Below are 19745 nucleotides of genomic sequence, written 5' to 3' on the forward strand. Positions count from 1 at the left end.
ATTTTATACTTATTAGCTTGTTAAATTTAATAAACACACATATATTGATTGAAGAGAATTTATTTCAGCCTGGCTTGATTAAATTAAATCAGTACTTCAGCTAGTTGAGAATCTTGAGCCTATGACTAACAATGTTGGAAAAAGAAAAAGTTGATAATGTGTTACAGTGGCATTGGAGGTGGGACCGATGCATATGCATGCCTCTGGAAGTTATACGTCAAACTTCCTCTTAGATCCCCTGTAAAAGAAGTATATATAGTTATACATTAAAAAAAAAAAAAAACATCTACTCTGAACATGTTCCAAATAGACATATTGTTTTAGCCTGCATTCAAGATATTATCAATGATGAGAATGTACAATCAAGACTTAACAATTTGTCTATGCAAAAATGAGAGATTAACAACCAAATGGTATCCTCTTGAAGCATGTTGGGTGACGCTTGATATCAACAAATCTATCATTAATTATAGTGTTGCTTTTTGTAGTGGATTTATTTGAGATGATTAAGGAAAATGAGTAAAAAGCTTCACCAAATACCATAGTTTTGTCACCCATGTACTGTAGCCAAATTTATGGCCATCTTTGAAAGTCTCAACTTTTATTGGAATAGCAAGTTCACTTACTCAAATTTTCTTGAAATGATCATTCTCATTTGGCATAAGTTTTCCTAAAATTACTCACTTTTCGCTATTTTAAAAATATTAGAGATCTCATGAGAGATTAAATAAGTATTTTCAATCATCATATGAGTAAAAAAGCCAATCAATACGTTGATTAGTTTACCTAACAGGCAATACATGATAGATTAAATATTAAGATTTTGAATATCCATCTACATGGATATAGGAATCTGTTGTATTATAATATGACTTGATTGATTGTCTTTTTGTATGGATTTTTCTTCTTGGCTTTGTATTTAAAAAAGAAAAAGATAGGTTGCTCCAATTTCATTTAATACTAATATATCCTATATAATTAACCAATAGCCAGTCAATACAGACCGTACCAGTCATATTTCTAGGATTAAGGTTGTTTTGATCATTTCGTACATTTTCTAAGTTATTCTTAAATCTCCTGTCCATATAATATTAATTATTAAATGAAATTCAAGGATTTATTCCCAGGTTATATTTGTCAAAGGGGTTGCATCAAGGGAAAATGTGAGAGTCTTGCACCTTGAAAAAGTTTTTTTATGAAACGAAGTATAGTTTTAACTTCCTTTTCGAGAGGGAAAAATCTCGGGTCTATAATTAAATGGAACGAGGGTAAGAGTTTTGTACTTAGTTTTATATATTAATATACTTTTATCTAATCAAATTAATACATATAATTTTAATATATTAATAATATTAATAACAATAAATTGTTATAGAATAAATATTTATAAAAAAAATTACATGTATTAATTTAATTGAAAATAAGCATATTAAGTATATAAGGTTTTCCGTGGAGCATGGACTTGATGTATTATGTCATTTATATTCCATCCAATAAAATTATATCAATTCAATTAAATAAAATCTTATATATCACTATTTTTAATGACTGTATTTGTATAATAAAATGCTTATTTATTTTTTATCTTTTCTCTCTTTATAGTCATTAATGGCAAATCAATTTATATTTCATGTCATATTTTTTACTGAATGAAGCACGGATAACGTGGTATATTAAGTTCATGTGAAAATTTCTTTAAGAGAAAGTTCTAAACATGAAATGGTATATGATCTAAAATACAGAGCTGGAAAAACAGGCCGAGCCCGTCAGATCAACCCGTTTAAGCCTGTATAATAGTAGAGCCAGGCTTGCTTGTTTGAGCCCGCATGTGTATATTTTTTTAATCAATTCTCATGACTCTGACTCTTCATGGATTTGAAAAAAAAAAAATTAAATCTTATTCCACATCACATGTCAACCCATATCTATTGGGGGAGGAGGCTAAAAAAAAAGAGAAAATAGTAATGAATGATCATTGATCAAAATTTATATCAATCAAAGATCACTTGTTGTCAAAATTCAAGTAGATACTTGTGGATTTGAGTTAGTCTTAATCAATAAGTATTCATTCGAGTTTTAATAACAACTCATTCTAAATTGACAATAGTTCATTCTAGCTTGTTTTTCATTCAAGTTTTGACAACAATTAGTCTTTACTTGATATAAATTTTATACAGAAATCCTTGGTTGCTAATTTTTTTTTAAAAATGCAACCTTAAATCTCTAATTCATCTAGATTCACGATAATAATTCCTTCAGTTCAACATTTACTCTTCTTTTATATCCATATGCTTCTCTTCTTTTTGCCACTACAATTTGTCCTTACTCTTCAACAAATCATCGCATTACCGCCCCGTCCTCATCATCACAACTCACAAGTCATTCTTCTTGCTTCTGCTTTTGTTCACTCTTTAGTTATCCCTATTGCTGACTCTAACAGTGCTCCCTCCCAAGAACCAAGTCTCAACAGTACTTGACTAGTTGACACTCGTTGTCATCGATCCTTCAAGTCCTCCTGTCACTTATCATACTCATGCATTCATAACTCATGAGCTAAGCTCTATCTGATGCACACATTGCACTCGTGCTCTTTGTTTTCCTTGGTTTTTTAGTCTCATATCTTAGTCCCCCTCAATCTCATCTAATCTCAATAGAGTATTTGTTAGCTTAGCCAATTCATTGTTTATTATCTTGCTATTTTTAGTTCATTTAGATGTTATTTAGTTAGTTTTTTCATAGCTTTTTTGATTAGATATTACATTGGAATGAAGTAATTTTTTGTTTGATTAAAAATTTAAAAAACTAAAAATAGTTAGAAAGGCTTAGAGCCCACAGGGTTGACCTTGAGTTCGCTATGTCAAGGGTTGGGCTTCATATAGTAGGATCTTAAAGGGAACTTGAGCTTAAATAGGCTGGCCTTTTAGACTTGAGCTCGTAAGAGCTGGGCTAACCCGTTTTCCTCCTAGCTCTACTAAAATATAAGCAGTTTTTAATAAAAATATTATGAAAACAATTCAAAAAAAGAGTTCATCTCAAACGACTAACATGTTAGGTGGAAAAGCTCCTCACACTTGTAAAATCTCACTCAATGTGTGAGGCTTATTATAGAAAATTTGGATATCAATAAAATTTTTATTCTTATGAAAATATATTATTTTTCTTTTTTTACCTTTAGTTTTATTTTATGATTAAGGAGAAGAAGATTATAAATTCACATGCACAATAATATAGATTAATAAATACAAGAGATAAAATGAATTTTTTTTATAAATACCTAGTTGGTTATATTTTGAATCAAGATTAGTTTAAAAATATTTATATTTTAAATGAGGGTAAGTAATCAAAAAAATGCTATGTTATGCCCGATCAAAGTTCGGGCTTCAATGAAATAAGTTCTTGGCGATGTTTTTTTTTAAAATTTTAAATTTTAATTTTTGGTGTACTCTTGTGCTATGTTTTTGTATTATCGAAACAGGGGCCTTGGATAAAAATATATTTTTTATATATTAATTTCTCAGCGACCATTCCGTTGTGGTGTTAGAAACCTTCTGAGAGACTGCGCAGTATTGAATTCAAATGTATGATGTTGAAGGTGAAAAACATTATTTTAAAACCTAGACTAAACTGAATGGTTGGATTGGTTAGATCAGCAACCAGAATTGTTAATAGTTCGATTTGAATTAAAAAATTATTTTTATAATTGAACTGATTAATTGAAATTGAGCTGTTATTAAACTGAAAACTAGAATTAAATTGAGAATCGGAGCAGTTTTTATAAAATCAGACAATTTTAAACATGATATTAAAAGTTAAAAATTTAAAAAATAAAAAAATAAAAATTAATCTCCAGTAAAAGATAACTTTATTTTTGAATAATTCACATATATAAAATATAATTTATAATCATTTTTTTATAAAGATGTTGATAGTTATATATGCAAATGTAAATACTTTGAATTTTATTCAAATTTGATTTAATCAAAATTCACCTGTATTTGATAAGTTATAAAATTATAATTTATAATATTGTTAATTTATGGTAATGTTATGTCATTTTATTAACAACTAGCTTATTATACATTTGTTTCTTATATTTATTTCAGATATACATGTAATATTATTTTTATTTAATTATTATATCATTGATCCAACCGCTAATTGGTTAGATAATAAAAATGAGAATTGTTAATTTTTTCAGTTTAATGTCCAGTCTGACTTTAAAACATTGGTGAAAAAGATGACCTCGAGAGTTGAGAGAGAAGAAAGGGTTAATATATAAATTTAAATCCTAAATTATAGATTTAGAAGCGATTTGAATCCTGAACTTTTAAAAAATATATTTTGAACCTTAAATAATTAAAGTTGGAGCAATTTCACCCTTATAGTTAACTTTTAACAAATGTCTGTTAAATTAGGACATGAAGTATACTTTTTTTTAAAATAAATTAACAAACATTTATTGAAAGTTCATGTTAAAGGCAAAATTACTTTGACTTTAAAATATATATTTTTAAAGTTTTTTAAAATTTTATGTTAACACGAAGACAAAAATGCTGATAAATGAAAGGATGAGGATGGTAAATTCAGTGGCCTACGTTGTTGGATTTTTTTTTGGTAAATTAATGGAAACTGGAATAAAAAGTTGCATCAGAAATATTTTTTAAGGTAAAAATAGGTCAACAAAAAAAAAAAACTTTGGCCACATTACCCCTAATAGAAAAATGAATTGCATATATTATGTTAAATTATTTAAAAATGTTTTCATGTTTTTCATTTTTAAAATAAAAAATTTAAATTTAAATTTATTTTATTTATTTTATTTTTAAAAACACATTACATTTCGTTATTTGAAAATTTAGTTGACTTAACAAAATTTTTTCATAAACTATCACTGTTAATTTTGGCAACTATTATTACTTGTCTATTTTTAATTTTAAAATTATTTTTAAATTAACATAATCAAATATATTTGAAAAAATATAACGTTAGATTCCTATACTTTGCTTGTATTTTATTATTAGACCCTGTATTTTTTTAGTATTTTTAATCCATATATCTTTGTTTTTTATTATTTTAAATCCGTTCAAGATCTCTATATTTTGTTTATAAAAAAACCTAAAATAATAAAAAATAAAAATGTAAAGACATAAAATACCAAACAAAAGTATATAATTAATAGCAAAATACAAGTAAAGTATATGTACTCAAAATTATTTTTCCAATATATTTTTATTTTTTTATTTTGAAAATAATTTTTAAAATTGCATTATAAAATAATCTTTTTAAACAAAAAATAGTAATAGAAACCAAATAGTACTTTGTTTAGATATTGTTTGATTTAAATGATGAGACAAAGTCCTTGTAGATAATTGGGTAACATACCAACACGGTCAGTGAAATGATCCATTAATAATTTGTTAATGAGGAGATATTTGTACTCCTCTTGAACATTGCTCAGAAAAAAATGTTATACTTATTAATTAATATAAGATATTCAACACTTCTCAAAAGGAAAAAAACTTCAGGGTGTTCTAACACTTCTCAAAGAAAGAGTTTAAGATAAATTAGTACCCAAAAACTCATCACATCAGTGAAAAATGTTAAAATTAGCGAATTATTAATGGAAAAAACTTTTTACTCTTTTAAAAAATAATTTAAAAAATGGTTATTCTTATCAGAACAAGTGTCTCGCGAAAAAGCAAAGGAAAAAATGTTTACTCGGCGGCTACCCCCAAAAAAAAAAAAAACAAAAACAAAAATAAATGCCGAACTCTCGCCGTGAAGGAGCCACGAGAGAAGCCTTAATGGGCTTCCATCAGCTGCCCTGTCCGACGGCAAGGGAACATCCCTTTATGAAAATGTTGTTCAGCAAGGTGGCGATTCATCCGATGAACGGCGTTGGCGAAATCTTCAAAGTATTTTCTCTCCGGCAATCAAATTCAGCACGAAGCACTCTGAGATTGCCATCGCTGCCTAACCTAACCATGAGGGAACCAAGAGAGGCACCAAGAATGCTAACATTGATGGGCCACTGATGCTTATCGTCCTCGTGAATAGAGATTTTAAACCCAAGAGCACCGCCAATAGGTATTGTCTCTTCCCTTGGCTTGTGGAATGTCATAGTCTGTCTCTGATTGAGTAATGCATACATACTTCTTTATGTTAGTGATTTTACACAGTTTAGCAGCTATTGAGTCTATGGCTAGAACTCTGACTCATGTTTAAATGCATATTAAAATATTCTAAAAAATGGTAATGTTTATTAATAGAGACTACTACCAATCTGCCGTTAAGTATGGCAACTAAAGAATTGGCTGATAAACGTAACAGCATGTGCAGCCGGCCACCATCTTTTAAATAATAAGGCTTCTTGAAGTACATTATAACAATCAATGTGGACCGAAAACATGAATATAATTTCTTCATATTCAAAATATTTCACCGATGAGCTTTCAAAGTCGCATGTTACTTCCTTAATCTAGCTGTATTCATGGCTGATCTCAGTGTAAAGTGCAATCGCTCCTTTACATCTTGTTATGTTCGTGACCTGGATTTCTAAAGTCCTCTGGTTCAGTCACCTCAATGAAATAAGGATGCTGATAATCTATCACAGAGCATACCAATTAGCCTACGGTTCTGTTGCTCGCTTGCTGGCTATTGATAATGCATACCAAAGACTTCTAAAACAGCTGAGCCATTTTACCCCCCCCCCCCCATAATATTGTACAAGAACTTTTGAATCATCTCATTTCTTCAAGCAATTTATGTTAGTATGACGTTTTATTAAACATCCTAGTCTTTAAAACAACGTGTAAATGATTGAATTTTTATACATACCTTGGCAGAGGTATGATGTTCTTGAATTTCCTTATCCCGCATGATTGCAATATAGTTTACTAGGGAATTTTTTTATATTTATTTATCAGAGAAGAAGATTTTTGTTTTTATGTGTTTTCACTCTCTCTGATGTTTTTCTGTACCCTATCCATATTCTCTTTGAAAAATTTCCTATGAATATTTAATGTTGATTAATAAGCTAAGCTCAATTTTTAACTCTCAATAATCTAAAATTTTTAAAATAAAAGAAAACTAACAACTTATTTGCATTTTAAATTCAAAAATTCAAAACAAACATCATTAGTAATTAATTAATTAAAAATAATCAAAGTGTGTTAACTATGCATCAGCCTGTGATAGTTAATAATCTAAAATTTTTAAAATAAAAGAAAACTAACAACTTATTTGCATTTTAAATTCAAAAATTCAAAACAAACATCATTAGTAATTAATTAATTAAAAATTAATCAAAAGTGTGTTAACTATGCATCAGCCTGTGATAGTTGTCCAAATCAGTTCAAGATGAAATAATCAAAGGGCAAAAGTATACTTTTAATCTTTTTTAACTTTGTATGAAGTTCGGTTTGGTTCCTTACTTTTATAAAATATCTTTTCAATCTATTAATGCTACAATGTTAGTCTCAAATGATTTTGTTTTTTTGTTCCAATCTTTGTTATTTTTAAAAATGGCTGAAGTATATTTTTTAGTTCTTTCACTGTTATACAAGGTTTTAATTTGGTGTTTAATTTGTAAAGAATGTCCTTTAACCCTAATATCGTTAGTTTCAAATAATTATTTTTGTCTCAATCATTGTTATTTTGAAAAAAAATTAAACTTAATATGTCAACAATTGAGAAATGTTTTGTCAACGCTTGAAATTCAATGTAAAAATTTGTACAGATGAAACTAAAGTGTTAGGGTTAAAGGACTAAAGACACTTTATAAAATTAAGGGAATAATGAAACATTGTGTTAAGTTAAGGACTAAATATATACATTAGTTTTAAAAATTAAACTTAATATGTCAATATTTGAAAATGTTTTGTTAATATATTAAAGTTCAATGTTAGCATTTTTTGGTAATGAAACTAATAGTGTTAAAGTTGAAGGATTAAAAATGCATTTTTATAAATTAAATGATCAAATGAAATCTCATGTGAAGTGAAAGGAACAAAGGTGCACTTTTGCCATAATAAAAGTCTTCTCTTATCTGTCAATATTATCTTGTTTTTCACTGAGCAATATCATGTTCCTGTTGAGTTGCTGAAACTGTGTTGTCGGCATTGAAGCCACTATTGGATGACCGATGGCCAATGAAGACAACGGAAACTTTGGCATAGGTAGATGACAACTAGACTTGGTGGGTTAATGTTGAAAGGGTGGCCAAGACTCATCTTGAAAACCAAGAGATTTTGGGTTCAAGACCTATCTTGGCCACCTTTTCTAATAATTCATCTAAGCCATGTTGTCATTCACCTATGTCTGGTTGTCCGCCACTGCTGCAGTGCTTAATTGGTTGCCAGTGATGGCTCTGGCGATCATTGTGGAGGGAGGAAGAATTTTGTTTCTGTTTTTCAAAGAAATTGAGGATATTCTGGTAAAATCACTTAAATTTTTAATTTCACTTGAGTCTCTTGGGACTGCAATGTCGTTAGCTCATTTTAATGGACTGTAATCTCATTGTATGATTTGGGTGGGCCTTAAATGTCATTCTATCTTTAGTTTATATTTGTTTGTGATAGCATGGGCATTCTTTCTCTAAAATTCTTTTTTATTTTTTATTAAAACAATAAACTTCGATTAGTATCACTTACAAATATCTTACTTTTGGCTTCTCTGAAGAAAAGAAAGGTTAAAGCACGTAGTTTAACTAAAAAAGCACTTTCTTATTCTTAAGAGAAAAAAAACACACTTTCCTGGGAGCACTTCTTCATTTCCAAGAGCATGCTCAAACATGCTGTGCTAATTAACCGTTTTTTTTTTCCCGTATCTAGAACAACTTTTGAAACGGTTGTATATTTATATGTCTTTATTCCATAATATTGATTTGTCTTATGATAGGCCAATTGATATGACATCCATTTTCAAAAACTTCCATTTTATAAACAAGTTATAACTTGTAAGTAATCATAGTTCCTTCTTTATTCATTGTCAGATGCATGTTTTGGGTTTTGTTGTATAATATTCCTAATCTTCCTTAGACAACTTCTATGCCAAAAAAATAAAAAAAAATGCTGCCTCTGGAACACGTCAGTATGCAACTTTCCTTTTTTCTTGGCACATATTAATCTTGACAAGCAAACCTTGACATTGCAGGACTTGTATATTCAGGTGAATTGATCAGAACAGTTTCATGGCATCATAAAATGTAAAAACGATCAACACTAGGTAAACCCACAACTTGATTGGAAGAATTATTGGAGTCAAGAAACATTGTAACTAGTGAATAATCATCCATGAAAGGTAACTAAATCCTAGAGAAGTTAACAATCATTTCCAATTATATGTGCAATACTATCTCCCAGTTATGCCAGTAATGCTGACAAAGTTAGCAGAGTGTGAACCCTGTGCTTCTGAAGCGGAGTCAAAATTGAACCCTGTCTCGTTTAATATATATGCAGGTTGCCTTGGAATAGGAAGATTGGCAGTCTCACTACTAAGCATAGACACTACATTGGCCATAGTTGGCCGCTCTTTCACTAATTCTTGCACCAAAGTAGTCCTATGTGTATACATCGCAAATATCCTCATAATCAGAACCTGATAATATATTTCTGAATCTATGAAGGACACAAAGTTATCCTCATTCCATAGCTTCCATGCCTGAAAATATACACATGTGAAAGTATGAAACAACTTTCCATGATGTAATATTCACCTTCTCTCTGTTATTTTGTTGATACTGAGCCTCATCTTTGGTAAAAAAACATTAGAAGGATGTCGGAAACTCTCCCAAATAGTTTCTCCTGTTTATCATCAGAGAGGACTAGATTCCCAGTGTTTTAAAAGTTTTGCAGTCGAATTAGTTGCAATGTTTGAGCTATTTGTGGACCAAATACTCATATTCTGTTGGTCCAAAATCACAGTTTCCCATCCTTAGAGATTGTGACAACCACCAAAAGCATCAAATAGCGGCTGGTTTTTGTTAGCAACCCAGATAATGTTAGATTCAGAAAGATACCAGATTCCTACATAGCGGTTTTTGGGATTTTGAGGGCTGAAGAATCCAAGCTTGAAGTCTGCTGCTATTGGAGCTCAGTTTCATGGTCTCTGATGAATGACCTGAGTTGATAGTGTCCATTGCAGAGCTCAAACCCAAACGGAAATTGGAAAGCACGAGCAAAAGATTTATCAGGTAGAGCCTTTTGATTATTCTAAATCCCATAGCTCTCGTGAAAAAAAGAAAAGATACCGTTTTGGTTACCCATATAAAAATCGAATTTTCTGATATGTGCCTGTGTTTTAGACTCAATCCTTATGCTGTTCATTTTTTAGCATGATATACCTGGGATTAAGTCGTCAAAGTTGAATTACACATCTCATATTATAATATGGTTAGACCAAGTTACTAAATTAAGCTTTGAATTACACATTTCATATTCAGCTTTGCTCATTTACTGGTTAATTATTTTAGGGTTAAAGATTATTTATCCCCCCTCCTCCCAATTTTTTTTTTTTTTAAAAGCGTTGAGTACCCTGTATTGAAGGTGGAGCAATATTCTCATAAATATTTTTCAAGAGCAAAATGACATTTTGTTAGAGACATGCCATTTTTTGTTATTTGTTAATGTGGAATAGTTGTGAGACTGTACATAGTGATAGGCATTCCAACATTTGGGCCAAAAAAGTTGGAAGTGGCACTTGTGGTGGAACTAAGCCTGATTTTAGTAGTGAAACAACAGCAAAATAGGTTGAAATAGCTTGCTGTCACTATATATGGGCTTTACAATTATTTCACATTAGTAAATATCAGAGAAGATGATGGGTCACAGGTGAAAGGATTATGCTCCTGAAAAAATTGTTAGGAGAATATTGCCCCACTTAAAATTTCAATATAAGATGCTTAGCACTCCTAAAATAGTTTAGGAGGGAAAATGGTGAACCCATTATATTATGGTGAGGTGAGTTCATCGTTACATGTTTTAATATTATTTTCTGATTTCTTGATTCTTGACCAGATTTGAAAGCGAAACGCGTGTTTGTCTTCTAGGAATGATCATGATCAATTCTCAAATTCTGTATCCAATTTATATTACGTCGAAAATATAATGTTGTCTTAATAATGAAATTGGAATACAAGCTACCTCACATCTACAAATTAGAACCACATCCACCTCTAGAATACAAGCTACATATTTGCCGCCCCACCACAACCCCCCCCCCCCCAAAAAAAAAAAAAAACAGAATACAAGCTACATAGTCGCTGAAAAAAAATATTAGAAGTCAACAGCTGAATTATTTGCATTTGATATTATAAATAATGGACACTAACTATTTTACTGATGAGTTTTGGCTGCAAAATATTTGTCGCTTCTATGCGGGTAAAATTTGCCTTGGTGAGAAAGTTCACGTTCTTCCGAATAAATATATATACCTCGGTTTGAATATGCTTCTCGAAATGACTGGCAAAGAACAGAAACGTATTGCCCGAAATGTGGCAAAAATAAAAGCTATTACTCGAAAAATTCAATTTTTGACGTATTGTCACCCGAAGTATGCTTTTTTCTTTTTTTCCCTTTTCATTTCAGAGTTTTTTTTTCGGCCCGGAGGGGGGGGGGATCCAAGTGAAACGTATTAATTTGGTCTGAAAATTCATTTGAAAGATATTTTTTTATGAATATTTTGCTTGTGAATGTTTGAGATTGCAAACTTATTTTTTGTACATTATTTTCCTTCAATTTTTAAAAACGATGTAATTTAGTCATTATTTTTAACAAAAGTTAATTTTGACATTAATTAATCAAAAAATGACAGAAAAATAATATCAAAAATTATGAAGAAGGGCTAATGAAATTTTCTTCATCATTTTCTATATTTTTTGGGTTCTTATGTATAATTTTTAATCCGTTATTATAATATTTTTGGGTCTTTTATGTAATTTTTAAAGTTTTTTCTATTATTTTTTTAATCATTAACATTTAAAGTTATTTTTTATTATTGGTAAAATTATATTGTATTGTTTTTAAAAGTTAAGAGGAAATATTACATGATAAATAAATTTAGGATATCAAATCCTAGACCTATAATTTAACATCTGATTTGCTTTTTTACCCTTAAAGTAATATTATCTAAATGAATAAATTAATTAAAATGCAGAAAATTTAAATTACAATAATAAAAGACATTTTAATAAAAATAATAAAAATCAATAAGATAAAACAAATAAATAAAATTATATAAAATGGAAATATTGCATCCCCACCTGCCAATTTCCATGGCTCCAATGAATGGAATGGAGTAAAATATTAATTTTGTCTTTCTTTCAATATCCCATGGCTCCAATGGCTATGTCCAACTAGTGCTCCAGATATCAATCAATTTCATCTCACTTTCAAATCACACTTTCAAGTTTCAATTCATTTAATTATAGGAAGAATCTCAATGAGGGCCCTCAGAATGAAATTAATAGGATGCAGGCCTAAAACATTCTGAAACCCTTCTATACGTCCAAATATCTCAATAATAATTAATTTTTTTTAGTCCAATTACAAAAATACCTTTGATTTTTTTATTAAAAAACAAAACATTACTATTGCCGGAGCTCCGAAGTTGCCGCCATCGCGTTGTTGAGCTAGAGGCTAGTTCTTCATCACCGATCATCAGCAATAGTAGGTCAACTCAACAAAAGGGCTAATGGGTGATTTGATCTGACCCTTGGGTGTGAAAAAAAAAAAAAAACAGAGAGGGAGAGTTGTCACTGAACCACTAAACACTTTTAGTAATGTGCAGCAAAATATAAATATATTATAACTAGTTTTCAAGCATTTATATATTTTGTTGTTTATTATAATAATATTTGTTTATATTTAAACAATTACTTATATCTATTAAAAATTGTCAATTTTTTAAACCTAACATTTTCAATTTTTTTAACAACTTGATGTTTCAAAATTGACATTTTATCAATATTATACTAAAAAAATTATATATATTATAAATTTATTTTTCAAGTATTTTTATCGACTTTGTTATTCATAGACGCATTATTGTTCATATTTCAACAATCGCTTGTACATATATGAATATTATATATTCGTACATAAAAAAAAAATCAATTTTTAAACCTAGCTTTTTTCAATTTTTTAACAACTTGTTGGTTCAAAATTGACATTTTTATCAATACTATACTAAATAAATTCATCAATTTTAATTATTTATAGATGCATTGCTGTTCATGTCCAAACAATTACTTATACATTTATGAACATGACTTAGTCATACTTGAAAAATAAATTCATAACATATATATTTTATATTTAGTATAATATTGATAAAATATTAATATTGAAACAACAAGTTGTTAGAAATTTTGAAAAAGGTTAGTTTTAAAAAATTGATCATTCTTTTTATGTGTGAATAAGTCATATTTTAATATATACAAGTAATTGTTTGTATATGAATAACATGTCTATGATAAATAACAAATAGTATAAATGCTTGAAAACAAGTTATAATATATATTACATTTTACTATATATAATTAAAAGTGTTTAGTGGTTTAGTGGCAACTTTTCCTTTCGACACTCAAGAGGACAAGGGATTAAATCTTCCCTTGGCTCCTTTCTTGAGTCGACCCATTGTTGACCACTTGTTGGTGCCAAAGGTTCGACACTTGATGTCAGAGGTCCGAGCTGTGGCAACGATAACAGTGGGGTTTTTTTTTTGTACTAAAATATATAATCTCCTTGAATATTAAGTCAGTTGCATATAACCTTCTTGACATTTAGAACTTAACCATAGACTTCCTTCACTTTTTATTTTTGAACATAAAACTATCTTTTGTTAATAACTCCGTTAAATCATTATAACACAAAAATGATTCATTAGACTTCACTTAATATGTGGCATCTGACATGGCTTCAATGATTTAGAGAGTAAAATGACATTTCACCAAACAAGAAATGCACAATTCTATCCGTACTCTTTTCTTTGGCGCAAGTAGACTTGGAGGCACAATTTCTCCATCGTTGATGTTTAGGCTAAATTGTAGTCTTGAAGATCAAATTAAGCCAAGCCATCTCATCATCTCCCTCCACCACCTATCTCAATGTCTGTAATGATGGCAACCGTAGTCATGAAGCTTAGATTTGTTAACAGACAATGGACGCCGCCTCTTTTATTTTTCACAGTGATTTTCTTTTTCACAGGAATTTGGTCAAGATCATTTCAATTGGATAATATATATCCATTGAAAATTGCTTAGGCTATGTTTGGTAGCCCAAAATTACCCAAAATGAAAATTAGAATTGAAATTGGAATTGAAATGATGAAGTTGTGTTGTTTGGTATATATCAATTCAAATTCCTAAGAATCTAAATTCAACCAAAATGCCTTGAATCCAATTCCATCACTCTCATGATGGAATTTGCTTAATTCTAGGGAATTCTCAACATTGCCCTAAACCTCTCTCCACCGCAGGTTTCCACTTTGCCGTCATTTGCTACCCACTCGTCACTGTCAGTTGCCTAATCTCGACAACTAGAAGCTTGGCTCTATCTTGGACCTCTTTCATGGTGGTTGGTCTGGTGGTATCGCTAGGAGTGCCTTTCAAGCATGTCTTGATATCGTCTCCTTGCTCTAACTATCCGCTGAAATGGAGGTGATCATCAAGAACAACAATGATAATCCTTCGCTGCTTCTTCCTTCTCCATGACCTCCGCGAACAGACCCACCTGCAGCAGAGAGATGATCGTCAATATTGATGATGGTATCTTCAACTTAGCTGGATCTACAACTTTGTGAGCGACATGGTAAAAACGCTTGGAAGCGAAAATTATAAATCCTTACAAGGTCCTTGGGGTCGATAAAAATGCAAGTCAATGGGAAATTCAAAAGGCTTTCCACAAGCTTTCTCCCCAGTATCACCTGGACAAGAACAAAAACAAGGGTTTGGTTTGAATGACCTTTTTGGTAGTCTTTTTATTGATAGGGACATTTTTGTTTCTTCCTTTTTTCCATACATATATTCATTAAAATTATATCAAGACTTCATCTTTATATCAAACATATTTATAAAATTCAATTCTAATTCTAATTCTAATTCTAATTCTTATTTCAATTCAAATTTTGATTCCATCAAAAATCTTTTATCATGCCAATTGTTGCCTTAGATAATTCCCTTGCATTCCCTCATATTACTTTTTAATCTTTGAAGATTTTGAGGAGATCATGTGCTTATCTCACACACACGCGCGCGCGCGCGCTAAGCGTGTGTGTGTGTGAGCGTGTGTGTGTGTGTGTGGTGTGTGATAGCTTATCTTATATATTTAATATGCTTTTTAAGGTACATGTGTGTGTATTGATAATTGCAAGTTGAAAAATTGATAATTGCTTTTTTTTTTAAAACTTTTTCTATGATATTATGTTTTTAAAAAATATAGAATATGGCTTCAAGTCCCTATGCGCCCGGAAGATCGTCAGCTATCGCATATTTTAGGGAGAATTACAAAGAGGTCCCAAAAGAATTAATTTCAAGTTAGGTCTCAAGCACTGAACTCCAAATATTTACAAGTTCATCTTGTTAACCTTTAGAATTTCATGTCATTTCATCACATTTTCTTTAGATTCTATTTCATTTTGGTTCAATTGTACATATTTTGATTGCACAAATTAGAAAAATGTGTATTTTGTTTTGGGTTTGCATTATTGGCTTTGATTTAATACTTTTAAGCTAATTTCATGTTATTTTGGTTTAAAACTTGATTAGAAGTATTTCTGAAATTTTGTTGATGTTTTTGAAAGTTTTAGATGAAGAAATTAAGTACAAAGTGCTTAATTTTTGTTAGCTGTAAAAATAGTATAAAACAATCAAAGTTGTGACTTTTGCTACTGTTAGCAAAACACTCCATTTTATTTATCTTAAAATGGTTGGGTATGATGCATATATGCTGTGAACTTGACCCAAAACACATTCTTCTCATTTTTAAACACATTTAGAGTTTTGTTGTGTTAGGATTTGGGCATTGGAAGAGTTGGGATCAAGAAATTAAAATTTTAAAAATATTTGGAGCTCATTTTCTTCAGGTTTTTTATTCCTTTCCCTTTCCTCTTTTGTAATTTGAAATGGGTTCAAATATTTTGTGTATTTGTGATTTGTGGAAGCTTAATGAGTAGCTAAACTTTTTGTCCTAGGATTATTTGAAACCTTTGTATGGATTAACACTAAGTTTCGCCTCTTTTTTGTGATTAATGATATATGTGTTTATTTTACTCTTTCTTAATGCTTCTAAGTGAATGGCCACCATTTAGATGTTGAGTTCACTTGATTGATGCTTGAGAAGGCTAGGTTAAATGTAAAACTTGAGTAAAATAGTGTAAGAACTTGATATTTGCATGTTGAATCAATAGTTTTGCTAGTAAGATAGAGATATACTTGTTAGTATTGCATAGCCACATTAGGTTTAATGTTTAAAATGGAGTTTTATTAATTGTAACAAGAGATTAAGTAACTGATTTAACTAAACACTTGTTCATGACTTAAGAGAGCTTATCAAAGTATTTTTAGAAGCCGAAGTTAGTACTTATTTTCATTAAAAGCATTTATAAGAGGAGGTAATTTAGTGTTCTGAAATGCAAGGGGGATAAATAATCTTAGGTCCCTATTTGTGTTTGAAGTGTGTGAATTAATTACTTTTCTTTATTTTATAGCGTCAATTTACTTTGCAAATCATCTTCACCTAATCATGTTTTGGCTCAACTTGGTTGAACTCACTTAGTCTTTTGTTTGATTATTATTTTTAAATAAATCCTCAAGGAAATGATACTTTCTTGTCATTATATTACTTGCTATAACTCATACACTTGCGAAGAGCAACACATCTCTCTATTTTACAACTACGTTGTGATGAATTTGTAACTTGTTTTTTAAATTAAAACATGTTGAAGAATAAAAAAAAATTATTTTACCTATTAAATTTTGGAATACAAGTTGTAAATTCATGACAACAGAGTTGCAAATTTTTAAAATTTGACACTTGAGGCTTAACTTAAATTAATTGATTTTGTTAGGATCTCTCTATCATTCTCTCCATATTTTATGCAATGATATGCGTTCTTGGTCTTAAAGAAAATAATTTAAATAAAATGGAAGCCATGTCAGCTGCCCCATATTAATTGAAGTCTAATGAATCTTTTTTTTTTTTTTGGTTAATGATTTAGCGGAGTTATTAACAAAAGGTAGTTTTATGTTTAAAAATAAAATGTTAAGGGGGTTTATGGTCGAATTCTAAATATCAAGGAGGTTATATATCTCTAATCTAATATTTAGAGGGTTATATATATTTTAGTCTTTTTTTAATAAAAATCAAGTGTATTTTCATAATTAGAAAAAAAAAAATTAATTGCCAAGCGCCCGCAGAAGAGTTTTAGAATGTTTTGAGCCCTACATGCTATTAAATTCATTCTGAGGGATCTCATTGAAATTCTCCATTAATTATATTCAAACTAAATTTGCATCGCAAACTAAAAAATTGGATGATTATCTTTGCCAAAGGTTGATTTTCTTTAACTAGACGGGTTTTTGTCTACAGGGAAATTTAAAAATGAGACATTATTCATGTAATAAATATAGATCATTGAAAATTAAATTTTAGAATAAATATATTGACATTCTCTCTATAATATGTCAATTACAATTTTTAATATTTTAACATAGGTATTCTTTTTTTTTTTTTTTTACTTTGACTAAGGTGTGCTTCTGGTCCTTTAATTTTATAAAACATATTTTTAATACTCTAACCCTAACACTATTAGCTTTAAATAATTATTTTTTGGGTCAATCATTGTTATTTTAAAAAAAATTAAACTTAATATGTCAACATTTGATAATGTTTTGTTAATATTTAAAAGCTAAATGAATGACTTTTTTTTTTTTTTGTGAATGAAACTAACAATGTTGAGATTAAAAGGACACTTTATAAAATTAAAAGATCAAAATAAAATATTGTATAAAGTTAACGGATTAAATGTATATTTTAACTTTTTACTTTTATGTTTTGATTTTCATCCACCAAAACATTAAATTTTTTTAGTTATGTGAACTTACTATTTATTATTTTTTTAATTTAAATAAATATGTTGGCTAAAAACATTTAAAACATGTATGTACAAAGATTTAATAAATTAAGAATTTAACATAATAAGAGATAAATTAGTCAATATAATTTATGTTTTTTGATTTTAAATTTTAATATGATATTTTAAAATTATTTATTTAAATATGATCATGCTTAGTATTGAAAATTATTTAAGTTTGTGAGAGTGAGTGGGTGAGTGAGTAATAGAGAGTAGACAATTAAATTAGGAAAAATCATTAGTGAGTCCCATAGAGGGCTCTAATTATACAAAGGTTTCATGAAATGGAGAAATAACTTTGAAGTCCCAAGAGACTTTGATGTAAATAATTTCTATTGCCCAATTACTATTGTCCGTTATTTGGAAACTCTTGTTCCACTGAACCCAATTTTTCTCTCTTTGCATCTTCTTCCAACTACTTTTGTTTGTGTATTAAGAGATATAATGGTGGGATTATGGCAAGGGAAGTTAACTGATTGGGTAATTGAGATTCAAGGGAGGTCATTGAACTGATTGTTCATATGTATTTGCAAGTTTTTACTGGAGTGAATGCTCATTGCATGCTAGTCTCTTTTTTTTTTTTTTGTATTTTTTGTGTTCCATCTTCCATGTTTAACAAAAACATTAGAATAAAGAGAAGTGAATTTCTTTGCCCACAATATATTTTTCCTCGACTATAATAAGCTTTAATTTCTTTACTTTTTACCACTACAATGAATTTTGGCATACGAGGAGCAGCTATTGTAGTTCATTTCTTGTTCTTAATCAGGATGCAATGCAAGGATATCTTTTTGCAGCCACTCTGAGCTATTGTTTAATTAGTGAATCTCTACTATCCAAGTGTGTCCTAAACATTGGGGGAGGTTGATTTTCCGTTGGAATAAAATTTCTGGAGGACCTAACCCAATCTACCAAATGTAGTGTTCTTACTAGCTTGTTGTATCCTCTAGAGCAATAGAATCAAGAATACTTGTATTGTGTGTGTGTGTGTGTGTAATATCCATGCCCAACCCATGTAAGTTTTGTAAATGTGTTGTGAAAATTATGTAATTACATGGAAAATACGCCTAAAGCAGTAATTTATTATGGATATAAACTTGTATATTTTAAGGTAAGCCCGGTTGTTGGTTGACTAGGATTGTCACTACCCTAGCAAAATAGTAATAGTGTGAACTTAGGTCGATCTCTATGAGGAGGCTTAGTTGGACAAAATTGATTGAGATCTGCTACAAGTTAAGGAGTGTTTAGGATAATTTTGAACTTAAAACTAAGTAAGCAAACAAACCTAATTACTGGAATGAATGAAGTTGGTGAGTGTAAATCTATTAAAAAGTAGGAACTCTTATGTGAATTAGGTCACCTATCCTTGTGAGACTACAACCTAGCTAATTTGATTTCCTCTCTATTACTTTGATTTTTGTCACTTATTATATTAACTAAGACTTAACTAACACCTTAACTAACTCTAAGTCAAGATCATGAACTAGAATGAGCCACGGCCTAGCTAGTAAGAAGCACAACCAAGGTGTTACAAGCAAGAGTCAATTCGGTCAAACAAATTCTAATGGAATCCACATGCTCAAAATTATGAAACAAGAGATATTCACATCCATTCA

At 29.7% G+C, this 19745-nt stretch overlaps 1 long non-coding RNA gene across 1 annotated transcript; it reads left to right on the top strand.

The window, feature by feature from the left end:
* Nucleotides 1–5747: 5747 nt before the first annotated feature.
* Nucleotides 5748–9650, top strand: LOC129286631 (uncharacterized). Its single transcript, XR_008587494.1, has 2 exons — nucleotides 5748–6087; nucleotides 9154–9650. It is a non-coding gene; the product is annotated as an uncharacterized LOC129286631 (long non-coding RNA).
* The last annotated feature ends 10095 nt before the right edge of the window (nucleotides 9651–19745 follow it).

Source organism: Prosopis cineraria, unplaced genomic scaffold (assembly GCF_029017545.1).
Source record: "Prosopis cineraria cultivar Desert tree isolate PC_DT_omini unplaced genomic scaffold, ASM2901754v1 PC11, whole genome shotgun sequence".
Classification (NCBI taxonomy): domain Eukaryota; kingdom Viridiplantae; phylum Streptophyta; class Magnoliopsida; order Fabales; family Fabaceae; genus Prosopis; species Prosopis cineraria.